Raw genomic sequence first — 13,618 nt, 5'->3', positions numbered from 1 at the left:
AAAATGTATGCCCTGATAAATTAAGTGACTTTTAGTGCTGTTTAGGTTACAGGGATTATAATTATTGCTTCATATCGAACATTTACCAAATTATAAAAATGATAAAAGCATTTCAAATTTACATTTTCCCCTGATCATATCCAATGATGTATTAAACATATTCAGGAAAAACTATGCTTTGAGATGAAATTTTGTCTGAGAAATAAAGTATCCTTTGTATTTATATTATTTTATAATATTATGTTTACAACATCTATATTTTCTTTAAGATTATATTGACTTACAAATATTGTATAAATTATTTTTATATTATAAATAACATAATTATACCAAATATTTTTAAATGTGTGCAATAATTTTAAAATTATGAATTATTCAAAAGGCTATTTTGTCAAATATATATACTTATATATTATAAAAGAAACACTATACACACACATACACAAGTTGAATTTATAACACATACACTCATGTTCTTATGAAGAAGGTAAAGGAAAAAATAAAAGATTTAAAAACTGCAGGATAAAGTTTCTTGATCTAATTAACTGATTAGGAACTGCACTTAGGAACTGATGAGGAACAGCACCCAATTAGCAGAGCTCCAAATTAAGAAGAGCCAAATCACAAAACCAGTTATGATGAATATAGTTAATTTTTTTTCTGTGTTGTGCTATGAACACAGATTTGTTAGATTTTTTTTCCTGGATACTTTGTAAGCTATAATTCGACACACACACACACACACACACACACACACACACACACACACGCCTAACTCCTTTGATTCTTTGAGCAGAATACTATATTCAGATTTCCTTCAAATCACAAGTAGCTTGTTTGGCAAGTTCTAACAGAACTCAGTCAAGGTGAAAGCCAGCCAGCTTTTTACTGGTAACAATGTATTCACACAGCCTATGATCTCTCTCTGTTCAGGCTGCTTCTTGCTCTTGTCTCACAATAAGAAAGGAGTGCTGCTTTCCTGGGGTATGCTATTTGAGAAAGAAAGTAACCTAACACTAACTGCAGGCGGGGTCAGAGTGATGTAACAGGAAGCTCTGATGTTTCCCTTCTGCTGCTGATCACTTACAATCTGACAACACTTACAATCTACTCAGAACAACCTCTCTCTCTCCAGCAGAGAGTGTCACCTCCTGCTTTAGGACCATCAAGCTCTGCTAACTGAATCTCATCCTAATTGCAGGATCACATTGCAAAGCTTTCACTCTTTCCCACCTTGCTTGTGGGTAAATCTCTTCTGCGGAATCTCAGAAAGTAAAGTTCCATCCTAAGAATATTTCACAAAGAATTTCCTTAAGAGCTGGACTGGGTAAGTGCACATTCAAAATAAATATATTTATTCTAAGTAGTATTCTCATATAGTTTGGCAATGTTTCTATTATAGAATTTAGTAGATAGCATTGAAATAATGTTGAAACATATTCTCACTTATTTCACATGCTAGAGAAAATACAGCCTACTACCCCAACATGAATACAAAATCTAATACTACTAGATAATATTGTTTACCATGGTATTCTAGAAAATAAATTTAGAAAGTATTAAAAATCTAAATGGATTAAAAGACATATTTCTGAACAAATACCTTAATCACAGAACAATGTCTTTTAAAATTAGCTCTAATATTAGCTAAGCTTGAATCTTGACAACTGGAAAACATTTCTCCCCCCGGAAGGGTCTTTAAACTTTCCATGTTATCAGCTGTAAGAAAGAGGTGAAAGAATAACTACTTAATGGGTCTCGGAGTCTCACTTACTCTGTGGTTGATCATAATACAGAGTTTTGAAAAGTAATCACTTTGCATTTATTACATTTGCTTTTATTTGCCTTTCACCTTTATTTACACATATATCTGTAACTACTGAACTAATTTTTGTGTTCATTGTTGCCAGATGTGTTTAAATCTCTCTTCTGCTAACCCTGAACTGTTTGCTCTTTATTTGGATCATGGTGTCGGCTACAAAGAAAAAAAAAACCTAGAGTTTAGGAAATGTAGATTTTTAAAACAATTCTTAATTTTGAAATCTTTAAGAGAATACTTCAACTTGACTGGTTCCCCTCTGCAAGATTTTGGAGGGGGGTGTGATACCACGATATCTGTGGATAAAGAAACGTGACAGCTTTCCCAAAGAAGTATATTAGACGATTAAACAAAGAAATTAAAGTATTTATTAAAAAAGAATTTCCAGGATGGAACTTACTGAAATGTTGAGATAAAACATCTGTTAATGCTCATTCCGATAGTACAGGCTGTCCTGAACAATTTAAGAAACTAATGTCTGCTTAATAAATTGTTTGTGTAGATATATCACAAATTTGTTGCTGGAGAAAGTTTGATGTCAAATTTTAAATGATGTTGATAGATATGATTTTTAAGTTATATATTTTCTTACCTAAATGCAATTATACTTTCCAAGATGTCCTACATTGGAAGCATCCTGTACTTAATCACTTATATCTGGCACATTAATAATAGACTACAAACATCCTGAGTAACTCCTCAGTAATTTACAACTCAATTTTTCCACAAATTCCTCAATATAATGAAAATTTAAATTAATTCTTAGATTTGTGATTCTTTAAGAGTATCATGGCTGATTTCTCTCTCTTTTCAATCTTCAGTTGTACTGAGTTCCCTGACACATGTGTAGAAATGGGAAAAGTGTTTTTAGAATGTGACTTTAGCCATTATATAAATGGGGGAGAAAGTGGAAACAACACATTTACTAACCCAATGCCGTAGGTTAGTAACAAAAATTAAAATAACATTATTTTTAATTCAGATTATTTTCTTAGGAGGTATTACGTTATGATCATATTTTATAATGAGAAACTCTCCAAACTTCCTTAATTTTTGTTTAATTGCTAGTCCCAAACCCATAATGTTCTTGTATAATTTGATTAAATTTTTATGAGTTTACTAACAGTATGGTTTATAATCTTTGTTTTCCAAAAATACTTTTGAAAAACACTAGGCGATGAACATTGAAGGTCATTAGCCAAAGGAAATATTTGAGGACATAACTGGAAGTTTGAAATAAAAATTCATATTATTGTATTCAAAATGTGCTTTCTTTAATGATAAGAAAATATCAGAATATCAATGCATGCTTTTAGCCATAAAGAAATGAATTTACTTTGCTAGAAGATGTTTCCTTGTAGCATCATAAAATCAATGCATTGAGCCTACAGTCAATTCTAAATATGTAAAATGAAACATAGAATTGAAATATTATGTGAATAATGTGAGCTGAAATATGTTTTACCTGAAATATTCTATTTCTTAAAGAGATAATGTTTTTGGTTATTGTTACAAGATTTTTTTTCTATCTTACATACCAAAGCATTATACTAAAAGTTAAAATATGTAGATTTTTATAATATATGAAACTGTTCATTCACTTTGAAAAATTGGAATAACAAAAACATTGTTTAAAATAATACTGGGTCTGTAATTTTAAAAAATATTTTAAATGAATGGGCAAGATGTATATGCTTTTCTCACTGGTGACTCCGAACATGTAATGAATTTTAAATGAAGACAATACTTAGCATATTTGTAAGAACATTTATGTTCACCTGCACATATTATACTATTTTTTCATGCATAACAGAAATAAAATTTCATAAAAAATTGAAAATAATATAAAGGTAAAATGATTACCTTGTTTGCTTTACAGATTAATGTGGACAAAGTATTTGATAAACACATAAACACTAACTGAATTTCAGTTAATAGCATCATTATATATTTCTAACTAGATCATATTTGGAAACATTGTAAAAATATTTTGCTACCAATTTTATCTACATGGCAAAAGTTTGATAGTAACTTAATTTTAAAAGATTGTTCTAGATCTTTATAGAAAAAATATAATAATCTTTAAAGGATCAAAAACGTATTCACTAAACAAAATTTATTTCATACTCTACATATGACTTTGAATACAGCTTTAACAAATAATTCTGGTTTTGGAGATATAATGATTACAGTATCGACTTTTCAGAATACAAATATGTTCAAGAAATAGTATTTAAAATCTTTTGCTTTATTGCATATCTTATGCTTGGCATTCAGAGAAGCTATTAAACCATAAACACAAGCTCTATCATTGCAAGGGTATTAATGAAAGACGCTCTTATGAGAGTCAAGTGTGTAACGTATCTTAGTTTTGACTTAATCAGAATATTGGAGAATACGCTTAAGATAGACAAATGGTACACAGCTATTTAAAACATTTATCTGTACCTGGTTTTCAAATCCATGGGTAAACTATAAACATTCATAATTTCTCAGGTATGTTCTATTTTTCTGACAAAGTACATGTACCATACTGGATTACAAATTATTTCAAGACATCTTCTCATTTAATATACAAAAATATTATGATGCAAATAGGTGGAAAATAAAAACTTACCAGAAATACAAGCTAAAGTCTACATTCTAACCAGATGGATCTATCCTTTTCCCATTTATTCACATGGACCATGTAAATTAGATTAGGTCAATTAATCTCTGCATTTTTCCTTATTGGAATAATCTTAAAATCAAATTAATTTAATTATAATAAGCTATATTACAAAAAAGAGAAGAAATGTATTTGATTTTTAAGGACATAATAAGGTCTTACTTCTTCTTACAAAAATATAAAATAGTATCACTGCCTGTGAACTGAGTTAGGGTCTATGTTTCCTAGGTTACTAGAATTATTATCAGGTAATAAGTTGCAAATATTTTCCTAAAACACATTTCTTCCATTTTTTTCTTCAATTAGTTTGTTTACTTAAGAGACAGTATTATTCAAAACTAATACACCAAAATATTATTGTTTGCAAAAATGGCCCAAATAGTGTATTTACTTTTGAAATGTTAAGCAAGTTTTATTTTTTAATGTTTTCATGGTTTAAATTAAATGTGTTATACACCTTTTCCATTACTAAAAATTAAAAAGACAAAAATCCCAACCCAGTTCAATCTAGCATAAGCCAAAATGAATACATAAATAACCCCTATGGTATTGGAGCTATAGTTTTATATTTTATTAACACTGCTGGATGGAGCCCAATTTTCAGACAAATCTTATTTCCCTTAACATGGAACATAACTTTTTGAATTAAAAATGTTAATATGACATAAACTTTTGTATAAAACTGTAGTTATTTCTCTATTCAGGCTTAGGCTAACCTAAGCTCATTTATGTTTCTCATGAAATTATGGTGAATTTTGAGCATATCATTTGGTATGTTAAATTGCAATGATTTAGTTACATAGAAACTAGATGGTTTATAAGTGCCCATCTCCTTACAGCGTAGTCACATGGAGGATCAATAGCATATTCATGAGCACACAGGTTTGGTTTTATTAACCAAAATGAAGATAAATTTTTCTTGTATCCAACTACCAAATTCATAAATTTTACAAATGAGTGTTAATTTGAACCCGCATTCACTAATTAAACTGAGACCAATGATTACACAGATATTTTGCATATGCACCTCAATTTTGCCTTTCTTCCAAGGATAATTTGAAGGAAAAATAGAAACTTTGGTAAGTATCAGAGAGCAATAAATAACATTATAATAGAAAAAGAGAGTTAAAACCATGGGAAAAGAATGTCATCAATACAAAACTGTGATTTTTATTTTGTACTTAGTAATGGAAACAATATTAGAGTAACATGTTTATTGTTTTATTACTCAATGTGCATATGTCTTTAAAATTTTACTTTTAATGATATATTTTGTTCTGTCTTTTCTACAAATATACCAATATACTTTATAAATTAAGAAAAAATATGCATTTATTTTAGAAATTTAGGTATATGGTATTTATAGAAGTGCACTGTGATGCACTTTGGATTTAGATCATCCACATAAGAACCCAAAATTTACCACTTATTAGTTCCCCTTTCTCATCCATAAAGTGGAAGTGATAATCATACTGCTTTATAAGGTTTTGTAAGTAATCCATGAATTAACACGTGGAAATTTTTTAGCACTTGGCATTTAGTACATATTCAATAAATTTTCATGTTCACCTTAAGTCTGTTGTGAATGAGACTGAGGACATAATTTGTTTCTATGCAAAATTTTATTCCAAACAATCAACACCCATACGGATAGACAGAATGCAATCTATCTGTAAGACAGGAAGAGTGAACAAGTGTGATTTATCATTACAGTTGTTAGAGTGACCATCCTTTTGCCATTATACAATACATGCCAGAACCTAATGAAATTGATATTGATAATTACTATCTCCATAGAACTTGAGCACTTAAAAATACCTGCATATTAACAATTTAAAAAGGTATATTAAACAAAAATTATTGTGTTTCTTTACACATGAAACTCAATGAAACCCAAAGTTGCACAATCCTCATTGACAAAACTCTGGTTTTATCCTACATATATTATGAATCTAAATCCTAAATATTTCATTATACTACTGTGTATTATCTATTATTAGACCTCTCATTACCGAAGTTGTGCAAAGTTGAATAGTGATATGATTCACCAAATCCAAACTGAATCTCTTCTAACCCAAGATAATAAAAGTAAATTTATTTACACAAATTTGTTTGCTACTTGTGTGACTATACTACAGTAGAGATAAATGTAGACATCTGTTGGAAAATTTTAGATTTGATTACTATAGCAGCTCCACAATCTCAAAATGAGAACATTAAGAAGGATCCAATAAATTCAGTTTTTAGGATTCCAAGTTGTTTTTGACTTTTTTTTAAAGTTCTTATTATAGGAACTTATTACTGCCACCTAATGGAAGACACTTATATTTTCTTATTTATTATATTTCAAAAATACAAAGAAAGAGTGCCTGTGCAATAGGATGGCAAAAAAAATTTAGGTTTTGGCTTAACATAATTCATTTTAAGAATTTATCATTGAATATTTTATAAATTAAGACCCACATTGAGAATGTAATGAAACCAAAAACTTTTTTTCCATGAATTAAGAAAAAATACATTCAAAGGGATTCTCATTTTGCTTACAGTTGCATGAGTTTCATAGGATCTCCTTTTTGTTAGCTATGTTAAGAGTTCTTCAACTCTCAGTTTAAACACCCATGTTTCAGGTAATTCACGTGACAGTTACTCTTATAAAATAAGGTAATATATATATGTATATATACACATATATACACACATATATGTGTGCATATATGTGTGTGTGTATGTATGTATGTGTGTGTATGTATATGTGTGTGTGTATATATATATATATAAAATGTTTTTAAGCCACCTCAGATACTTTTATAGATCAAAGAGTAAGGAACAGAATTCAAAAGACAGACATGGACATCAGAAACAAATGGCCAAGAGTTTTCCCAGCAGACAGACAGCATGACTTGCAGGGCGTTAGGAAAAACTATACAGTAAGTACAATCTGCAGTTGGTAATTTTCCATCTGTCTTTTGGTATCCCTCTCCTTCCACTAAGTTTTCTCACTTAGCCTGTCTAACGTTCACTTTTTTCCAAACCATATGCCCAATAGCTGCATTCTGGCCTCAAGTGGTCAAGAGTAGCATATTTTCCTGTATGCTAAAATTGCTCTTTTTCTAAACAAATTAAAATCTGGTAATATTGCAGTATATTTCATTTGGGGGAAGGAAGCAGACTGATTTTTCATCCCAGAGTTTATTTCTGTCAAAGAATATTTATATTTTAACTCATATGACTATACATTTATTTCCTTTAGGGGATACTAGGATTAAACAATATGGTCCATAGAAGTACCTCATAAGAGGTACTTACGAGGTGCCTGGCCCTATGCTAGGTGTCAAAGGCCAACAAGACAGGTCTCCTGCTCTGGACAACAACACCACCACTTCCATGTTATGTAAAGACAATTCCAATCAAAGTGTAAAGTCTTAATCCATACTGGCTGCCACTCTATTTTTCATCTTGTCACAAGATCAAGACTCAATATCTTAACTAGAGTGTTTTCTAAAATGACAAAACCTGGTAAATCAGATCTCTTAATGTCTGATAAATTAGATAAATCAAATACATATAATAAATATGTATATATTTATTATCGTAGCAAACCTTCAGTTATTGATGAAACATCAAAAAACCTGAAATAAACAACAACCAGATTCACTGTGTTCGCAATTTTATGTTTTCCTTGGTTAAGATATTCTGAAATATCTCCCTTTCAATTGCTTCTAATATAATTTTTTACCTTTCTTACTTTGACAAAAATTTTTTTTTGTGTCTAATTCCATTGCAAATACCAAGGTTAAAGAAAGTGATATTCCTAAGAATAAAGCTTTGATGAATATTTGTCTTCATTAATTTGGATAGGAAGGCCTTCAAATGAGATATGAGCAAATATTAAGGTCTGGAACAACCTGGCAGGAGTGAAATTCATATAATGATTTTCCTAAATATTGTTTAATTTTTTAATTAATTGAATTTCTAACAATAGCTAACTTCCTTAATTATGCACTTTCCAAAAGGATTTCCTGTTCTATGTTCCATGTTATCAGTGTGAAAGTCGTTTTGATCATAAAATTAATATATGTTTATATTTAATGAACCAAATTCCAGTCTACTTCCTTCAAAGTAAATACACACCAAAATTAACAAAGACTTTATATTTGAGTTTAGATATAACACAAGCATTCTTCAAAAACATCCATTAAATGTGTAATTTTCCATACTAATCCTGAAAGCTAAGTTCGTTCAGCAAGTTCTCAACTTTCCTGACTCCAGTACCATAAAAGACTGCATATGTTCAAAACCTTAAATATAACTTGTGGCTTCCTAAGCTAGAGGTCTGAATAAGTTAAATAAATTTAGTTAATGGATTCCTAACTTAGAAAAGGGAGACTCCATCTCAATGTTTCATTAAATCTAACTATGGTGTAGGTCTTGAAATGGCATGTGCTTTTTTAAAAGAAATAAAAGATGTTAGATGTTTACACTCCGACAACATTCTACCCCTAATTACTCAAAATAGTTTAGACTTCAAGGCTTGTCCTACATTCTGGTCTACATTTTTCCTTACAGAAATAGTTGCGTGATGTTATCAACATGGAAGGGAAACAGTCTTTATAACAGACATGCTTTTTTTTTTCGTCTGGACATTTTAGTTCAACCTAATATGCATATGGACATCAGTTACTACAGTATATCCATTCCAGTTTAAAAACTATTTGCAATGAAATTAAATTTTTGGTAAGGAACAAAGATCATTGTGCATCATATAATTTTATTGATATAAGATTATAATAGTAATATAATAATAGTATGAGGGAGTATTTATTTGAATAATTTCTAAGTTTATTATTTGTCTTTTTCTCTACATTACATAAGCATCACATTAGCATCTGAGTATGAAAAGAATGCTAATCTTCCTTACTTATGGACCTATAGATCTTGTATTCCAGCTTAAATGTCTCTTCTTCCATTTATCAAGTCCTTCACCTCTAGACAAGTTTACTTACTGCCAGTACTTCTGATTTCATTTGCCACCAATTTAAAGAAAGATACGCACATTTTCTAAAGGAGAATTAAGAATTACCTGTGGGTTTCTTTCAACTAGCATAAAATGTTCTTATTCCAGATATCCATATACCTAAGTCCCTCACCACCCTGCAATCTTGCTCCAATGCGAACTCTTCTAAAGAGCTTACATCGATAATTATTTAAAATCAACCTACGTCTATACTACCACAGACCTCTTTTCTTTTTCATCTATTTTAGTTTGTCCTTTTTTCCTGTAATACTAATCATCTTGCACCAATCTACTATAATTTACATATTTACTGTTTTTTTTGTTTGTTGGTTTTTTGTTTGTTTGTTTTGTTTAGTTTAGTATTTAGTTAGTTATTTGAAACACAGTCTTGCTCTGTTGCCCAGGCTGGAGTGCAGGGGCATGATCTTGGCTCACTGCAATCTCTGCCTCCTGGGTGTGAGCAATTCTCCTACCTCAGCGTGACCACACCCAGCTAATTTTTGTATTTTTAGTAGAGATGGGGTTTCGCCATGTTGGCCAGGCTGGTCTCAAACTCCTGGCCTCAAGTGATCCGCCCAGTCTGGCCTCCCAAAATGCTGGGATTACAGGTGTGAGCCACTGCACCCAAACTTGCTATTATTTTTTATTTTCCAGCCACCCACTAACACGTAAGCTCCAGTGCAAGGATTTCTGCCTGATTTTCATTTCACTAATATATATGAAGCACCTAGATAAGTGCCTGTATATTAGGTGCCCCAAAACTGTTTACTAAATATTTAAATGAATAAATGAATGAATGTTTCTTTATACTAGAGTCTAAATCACAGAAAACTGGATATTGGCTTCATGTGAGTTTATATATTATTCAAGAGATGCCAGAGTAAAATTACTGAAGGTGTTAGAATCACTGTATATTTCCAAAAAGAAAATATTCAAAAATTAGTTTTCATTTTTTTATTCTTACTTCAACCTAATATGTATTTCTTCACTGACTTTGAAAGGAAAAAAGTTAGTAAAGATGCTTCCTGTAATATACTTAGTGTTCAGATTTTACTAAATTCCAAGGAATGACCTTTCACATTAGGGTAAATGAGAAGATTGCTCAGTATTTTAACATAAAATGTTGAAGCCTTTCCCCAAATGGCCACACAATGGCTAAAACTGGCAGAATTCTTGTTGAAACTGGCTGACTTGCCAACTCTTGCCTCCCAACAAAAGCCTTATTCCGTTACTTATTGCCTTTCTGGACAATAGCACTAAAGAGCCTATACAAGGAGGAAAAAAAAAAACAACTTAGCAATGAAATTGAGGGAAAGAAAATTAATCTTTTCTAAAAACGTCTATAGCAGAATACAAATTCTGTTTAATTGCCAAAAAGTTTTACGTCTGTTTGGTAAACAGACATGTTTGTCAGTCTGTAATTTATTAAGCTTTTCAGTGTTGATGTATAAATACAGATAACTCTGAAAACAATGCCAACTGTCAATGACCTTACCTCATTGTATTGTTATGGAAGTTTTCTAAACTTACAGCCAAAGGACTCTTTTATAAATTGAAATACATATTTGTGATTAAATAAATCATAATTTGTTTGAAAGCCTCATTATGGATCTTTACACAAGTTATATTCTGAATGGACCCAACTCATATTATAATAATACATCTTTTATTTTCCCATTTAGATTCCCCATTTGTTTGAGATTCAGTGTTAACTTTATTGTTTTCTTTTAAAACAGAATTCTAATTATTCATTTACCAGAAATGTCACTATTAAGGTTTTCTTTCTTCTGAGTTCAAATATGTATGTCATTCAGTAAAACAATAACTTTACTTTGAGAAAAATACTGATTGTCAACATACATCCATAGTATTCAGATAAAATATGTATATAAAATGTGTCAAAGTTGTAATTTTACTGTTTTTCTACATATTCTCTTATCACACTACTGACTGGATTTTAAATCATAAGCAACACACTGGTTTGGATTAAATAACTCTCTGTCTTAGATGAACTATTACTCAAAACATTTTTTAAAATTGTCAAATGGCTTCTTCCTACCACTATCCTTTCCTGTTTCTTAACTCTTATCCCTAAACTTTCTGACTTTATTTGATAGTCATTATCAAACAACATATTTTTGAGAAAGTTATTATTACAAAACATAAACTATATTTTGTTTTTAAAATTAGTCAATTTGTTCTGATAAGTTTATATATGGCAAGATAACTCAGTATTCTACAACACATTTTCTTTATTCTAAGGAGCTTAAAATAGAAAAAAAAATAGGGCTGTCTTTACAAAGACAAGAGAGTGGAAATTTCTAATCTGAATAGGCTTGATGAAATAATGTAAAAGGCACTTAAGATAAACTTTACATAAATAAAAGCCTTGAAAGAAATTTGAATTTGTATACTTTGCCCTTAAAATTTGAGTGCAAAGATGACTAATTTTTCACAGTAAAGAGGCACTTCACACTTTCTCAAGCTAGTACCAGTCCCTGCAATAACAAATGGTTACTCCCAATATTCTTGTTTAGAAAAAGGCCGTGCCAAAATACTTGTTCACTCTCATCTAGATTCAGTGGGGACACCAAATATCCTTGAGAGCCTTTTCCAACAAAATACTACTTGTAGATTGAATTAAGGTTATTTTGAAGTCTGAATAATTGTTTGATCCTAAATTAGATGTAAAAACATTTTCTATAAATTTTAAATAGTTTTGCTAATTATTACAATTTACTCTTTGTTGCAGAGTGGACTTTAGGGTATGTATAAAATTCAAACCTTTTTTAGTAGTGTTTTTTTTTTTTAGCTCTCTGTTATGTTGGAGTGCCTTGACTGTGTTAAGTATGTCTATTCCAGAGATTGATAGTAACACCAGTGACATAACCGGCTAGTCTACAGCATGAAATAGAACCTTAAATCAATTTTATAATTCATGATGTAGTTTACAAACAAATGTTATTAAGACTTCTCTGATAAGTCCTGTTTTAATTAATTCCTATTGCTAACTAGTTCTTCACTTCAGATGTTTCTAAAGTAGATGTGCTCTCCATGTTTATATGTATGTATCTCACCTTTTTTTTTTTTTTTTTTTTTTGAGACGGAGTCTCGCTCTTTGGCCCAGGCCGGAGTGCAGTGGCGCCATCTCGGCTCACTGCAAGCTCCGCCTCCCAGGTTCACGCCATTCTCCTGCCTCAGCCTCCCGAGTAGCTGGAACTACAGGCGCCCGCCATCACGCCCGGCTAATTTTTTGTATTTTTAATAGAGACTGGGTTTCACTGTATTAGCCAGGATGGTCTTGATTTCCTGATCTCGTGATCAGCCTGCCTCGGCCTCCCAAAGTGCTGCGATTACAGGCGTGAGCCACAGTGCCCGGCCTATATGTATCTGAGTTTTAAATATGTTTTTAAAATTGAATTTAACATTTTAAAATGTTGCACATCCTAAACTTTGCTCTTTTTGAGTAAATCCAGAGCAATGCATTTTGTTTCAGGTCTGGTGACAGTGGCTTTTACAAATGCAATGTGAAGGCTTGGGAGATTGACCAAAAATTAATGAAATTTGAAATGGAAGGAACAAGATTAAAGAGTGAAAAGCCAACCAGAACAAAGTATATCCAAACAAAATTCTCATCTAAAGAATAGAAAGATATGACTTTAAGAACAAAATTAACTTAGTAATTATTGCTCACCAAGTTAAAAGATCAGAGGGAGGCTTGAAATTTGAAAGTAAGAGAAACCTTAAAAGAAAAGGGGAGCACATAGAATAAAGACAAGAAAAGAAAGAGAAGATAAAAGGAGAGGCTGTAAAAGAAGACAAATTAGTCCATTAAGACATTTGATTTGCTAGATTTATATAATTTGTTAGATTATAAAAATCCAGTGCTGAATCACATAAATTGAGATGCTTTGGCCTACATGGCCATGGACAATGGGCATGTCAGTGGGTACCATTTTTAGTTGACATGCAAATATCTTCCAGGTGCTTGGTCTAAACTTTTGGATGGTAAAGCCTTATCTGCCTTTTCGATTGGGACATGGTGTTAAGTCTCAGGGTTATTACTTCTGATCAGAGCTGAAAAGTATTTATTTAAAAAGTTGTGAAAAGTAAATAC

At 31.0% G+C, this 13,618-nt stretch overlaps 1 protein-coding gene across 2 annotated transcripts in view; it reads left to right on the top strand.

The window, feature by feature from the left end:
• The first annotated feature begins 1,068 nt into the window (after positions 1–1,068).
• CALCRL (calcitonin receptor like receptor) overlaps positions 1,069–13,618 on the top strand; it is a 103,719-nt gene continuing 91,169 nt past the window's right edge. The window contains exon 1 of one of the 2 annotated variants that reach the window (XM_003823512.5): positions 1,069–1,327. The gene's annotated coding sequence lies outside the window, so the exon portion shown is untranslated. The remainder of the gene's footprint in view (positions 1,328–13,618) is intronic. The other variant, XM_003823511.5, reaches the window with a different exon arrangement.

The sequence above is a fragment of the Pan paniscus genome, chromosome 13, assembly GCF_029289425.2.
Source record: "Pan paniscus chromosome 13, NHGRI_mPanPan1-v2.0_pri, whole genome shotgun sequence".
Classification (NCBI taxonomy): Eukaryota; Metazoa; Chordata; class Mammalia; order Primates; family Hominidae; genus Pan; species Pan paniscus.
This window is presented reverse-complemented; position numbering and strand designations above follow the sequence as displayed.